We start from the raw sequence: 4,796 nt of genomic DNA, 5'->3' as shown, positions 1-4,796 counted from the left end.
CCCCGNTGCTGGATCGACAGCGAACCAATAGGACGAGCTTATTGCCGCGAGTTCATTTCTACCACGTCCGCACCTTGGACTAGACAATCCAAGAATTTGCATTCTTCCGGATATAAAAGACAAAGCCGAACGGGTGCAGTTATCTTGCTGTCTAAATCGCCAAGAATATCGTCATGCCGCCAAGTGGAAAAAGCCGCCAAGAAAGCTGGCAAAGCCAGGCCGGTCGGAGACAAGAAGAAGGGAAGGAGGAGAAAGAGGAGGGAGACGTTCGGCGTCTACATCTACAAAGTGCTCAAGCAGGTGCACCCCGACACCGGCGTCTCCAGCAAGGCCATGGGCATCATGAACTCATTTGTCAACGACATCTTTGAGCGCATCGCCGCCGAGGCTTCCCGTCTGGCTCACTACAACAAGCGCTCCACCATCAGTAGCCGCGAGATTCAGACCGCCGTCAGACTCCTGCTGCCGGGCGAGCTGGCCAAGCACGCCGTCAGCGAGGGCACCAAGGCCGTCACCAAGTACACCAGCTCCAAGTAGATCCACCGCCGCTGCTACACACAACCCAAAACCCCGGCCTTTTTCAAGGCCACCCACATCCCCACAAAAGAGCTCTTTCAATCACGCAACCCACTTACACAATATCGTGATAAATACGGAAGTTAACTGACCTGCAGCCGGCTCACTTACAGTCGGGTCAAGCGGCGCATTTATACACCAACAGGAAAAACTTCATGATCGAAAACCTACGGTCTGAAATCTGATATATGTCTTAACCACAGAGCGATGTTCACTCTTGACTACTTCTCACATAACACTTTATAGCCAGGATTCAAGAATTTCTTCCGCACTACTTTGTATTCTCACGTCACAGACTCCGGGGGTCGCCCATTTATACTGTGTTAACCAAAATTGTGGTGTAAAACACACTCTCGGTGTGGTTTACGACAACAAAGGTGCATGGAACAAAAACGGCCTCTAGCATGTCAATGCTGGACTACATTACTCTCCAAGCAGACGTTAGGTTTTGTGTTTTTTTTGCACTGGAATTTTCTTTCACCCAACCCAAAGAAGAAAAATTCCAGCGCAAAAAAGGAACCCCGATAAAAACAGTCTAAAACACGCCGGAAATGACACAAAACCCTAACCTCTGCTTTGAGAGTAGTGTAGTCCCGCATTGACCCACTAGAGGCCGTTTTTGATCCTTGCACCTTCGTTGTCGTAAACCAAGGCCGCCGTATTCAGTCCTATATCGTGGATTGGGTGGATGGTCTTCTCTTGCTGTCAGGGTAGATGGTTGAACGTCAAATTTATTCGAAACAATCATTGTACAAATGGTTTTGATTCAGTGATAACATCACATATACACAGCCACCATCACATATAAAAGGGATAAAATACATCAGTATTAGTATCTTTTCCCAACATTTTTTTGCAACATACGACATATATCATTTTGTACCATTTACAGTATGCCTAAAGCCTAAAGGCTTATCACTCTTTATTTCCTGTCTTTCGATATATCAATTTTAATTTCAAAAGTGTCCGGCGTAATACATTTCCAATGGAGAGAGTCACTTTCGGGGTTTTGTTCCCTTACGCGTATGTATAGCGTTTCGTAGCATTTATATGTAGAATTTTAACATTCCTGGCAAGTAACTTAGTATACACTCTGTTTAGTAGCCATAGAACATGTTTAGTATAATTAGGTACAACTGCTCACTGTACTCTTCATGTGTATAGTTTAGCGTAATGTAGAATGTACATGTAGAGTCGAAATATTCTCTAGCCAGTAGTCAGATACAATGTCCGTTGACCATATATATAGCATTATGTTAGACACATACCAACTAGTAATTTTATTATTTGCCATACATTGTACCCGTGACAATCGTTGTGCAATAAACTTTGACTTGACTTGACTTATAATCCTGAAATACAAATCTTGCCGCTCGCCTTTGGACTGCCTCAATCTTTTCTTCCTGGATACTGGTTTGAGCATACTGACGTTTGAGCGGGTCCCACACTGTTGCTGAATATTCCAACTTGGGTCTAACTAATGCGACGGTCACAACCCGCCGTACGTGCTTCTGCGTGCTGTCTACGTGCAAAAACGTGGGCAAACGTAGGGCATCCGTGCGTGGTGAGTACCGCCTCCGTACGGAATCCTACGGATTTGGGAGCACGCAGACACGCCGTAGAACTTTAAGTGCATGTAAAACTTTTTCTACGTGCGGTCTGCGGATTCACCACACGTGCGTGCGAGTACGGGCGACGCGCGTGCCCCGTACGTGCCGTGCGAAAGAAGCACGTGTGAGTACGGCCTCATTGTGGTAAAGTTGCAATCGCACAGAGATCGTACGTTGTAAGCACGTACAACTCACTTACCACTTGCGCAACGTACGATGCACGCAACCGCTCACGGCCAGACTTGGCGTGCAGACCCCACTCTTACACTTTGCGCAACCGTGCGAGTGACGTGCGTAGATGCCACTCCTTCCCCGCGTTTTCAGAAAAAACGTAGCAGACGTACCCTCCCAAAAAACGTACGGAGAAAAAGCACGTAAGGCGGGTTGTGACCGTCGCTTAAGGGAGTGTATGCTTTAGCTCTTACCTCGACTGAAGCCCCCCGTATGTTTCTCCTGAGAAAACCTAGTGTGGTGTTGGCCTTGGCCGTGGTGTTGTTGATGTGAGCTGTCCACTTGAGATCCTGTGATATTAAGATTCCTAGGTACGGATGTTGATTGCAGACCTCAATCGGTTCTGCAAACATTGTGTACATGAACTGTGGTGAGCGTTTAGATTTATGTACATGTACTTCTTTACATTAAATCTCAATTGCCAGGTATCTGACCATGCTGCTAATGTGTCTAGGTCTTTCTGTAGGTCTAACTGATCCTGCTTTGTTACTATGGGTCTATATATTAGGCAATCATCTGCGAATAACCGGATCTGAGAGGTGATTCCTTTGTCTATGCAAGGACGTTCAACATGTTGAACGTCCTTGGTCTATGTCATTTATGTATAGCCAGAAAGAGAAGGGAACAAAGGTAATTTAAAAAGTTTGTATGTTGAAAGACTTGAAAAGCAGGAAATTGTATACAAACATTAGCGCCACTATATGTTATGTTTATTGGTTATGACGTCGGTGGGTCACGTATACCCCAGGATTTCCATCGTACACCTCAAAAAGCCAAGAGACACGACCTCCAAAACGGGGTGCCCTCCGCAGCCGGCTGGTTGGCGCAGCATGAGTGACATTCCTGAACTCGGGGTTTGATTCCCCTCCTTTAACCGCCAGAAGGTCCCCCGGTCTGCCGATCATCCTTTCCCAGAATCTTCGCTTCAGTCCCGACGACAGGGTCTCCGGAAGACGAAAGGAGCAGTTCAGCGTGACTCTATCTGACAACCAGGAAAACGAGTCCCAGGTTTTGTCCGACCACATGTGCTGCTACTGCTAGCGGCCGCCTTTTCCTTTGTCTGCAGTTCCACGCACGCACCCGTGTTGCTTGTGCCGACATTTCCGAAGAGGACGGCTCCCGGTGAAGCGCGTACCTTCGTTCGGCGTCGGACATATCACGCTTGGCCTGCCCGTAACTGTACAACAAAGTCACCAAGGCCGAGGTAACAGAACATTCCGTCATCTTTCCTTTGTTCTCTATCTCCACATGGCCGCCGCTCTGAACCGCCCCCACCCTCATGCAGTGGGGGCTCTCGAAATCTGAAACCATCAAGAACTTTGAACCACAGTTCCACGCACGCACTCGTGTTGCTGTGCCCGCAGTCCGAAGAGGACGGCTCCCGGTGAAGCGCGTGCCTTCGTTCGGCGTCGGACAGCGACGGCGACGGCGCTTGGCCTGCCCAGAACTGTACAATAAAACCACGACACGAGGTGAACTGTATCTGATCATACATGATTACATAAATGACTCTTTCGTTTTATGATTTAACGGACTGTTATTCCACACACTTTGTACCGTATGCAGTTATTTTCTTAGTTATGTCCAGGACAATGATAACTGCAAAATTAGACCAATACGTATACCGGTACCACGATCTCTGCAATATAACTCTGTTTTAACATGTGGTAAACCATTCATTGGTAATGTTATACTGTTCAAGTTTACTCCATTGGCATGATATAACCAAGTTAGACGTTATTTCCCTTACTTCTCTGTTTTACAAGTCATAGATAGAATTGTTGACTGACTCAAAATATTCTAGTATAATATAGAACGTTGTATCTCTTATTATAACCCTCTTCATGAGATGATAGACTAACATAGGACGAGAATTGTTGACTGACTCAAACATATTCTAGTATAATACAGAACGTTGTATCTCATATTATAGCCCTTTTCATGAGATGGTAGACTAACTTAGGACGACGATAACGTCAGCATGTACTCCTTCAATAGAAACTTGTTCTCGTTCACTATATGCGTAGAGTACTAGAAGACATTATGTTACTTCATACGAAGAATAGAAAGAAGAAAGATGGGCACATTCTGCTTGGGTGCAATCAGAGAATCGAAGTTGAACTATTACATAGGATGAACTCAAGGCATTACGTCCAACCCAAATTGGTTGGGAGTGGTCGGTATCACAAGTCCTGTAGGAAGGTTCTGAATGTGTGACTTGGGCTTTATCTTTAAGAACTAGTGAGCTCTCTCCCATGGCATCCGTGACAGTGTAGTCCGCGTTGTGCTATGCTGTGTTGTGTCGCCTTTTCATTCTTATTATAGGCCGATCGAGACAATCAACTTATGTGACCTTTGTACACACTGACCATGATGGCG

The 4,796-nt window shown here is 46.1% G+C and overlaps 1 pseudogene; it reads left to right on the top strand.

Moving 5' to 3' along the window:
• The first annotated feature begins 173 nt into the window (after window positions 1-173).
• Window positions 174-617, top strand: LOC109477942 (annotated as a pseudogene).
• The last annotated feature ends 4,179 nt before the right edge of the window (window positions 618-4,796 follow it).

This window comes from Branchiostoma belcheri, unplaced genomic scaffold (genome assembly GCF_001625305.1).
Source record: "Branchiostoma belcheri isolate BF01 breed outbred unplaced genomic scaffold, Haploidv18h27 scaffold413, whole genome shotgun sequence".
Lineage (NCBI taxonomy): Eukaryota > Metazoa > Chordata > Leptocardii > Amphioxiformes > Branchiostomatidae > Branchiostoma > Branchiostoma belcheri.
Note: the sequence above shows the minus strand (reverse complement) of the source record. Positions and strands in the feature narration are given on the sequence as shown.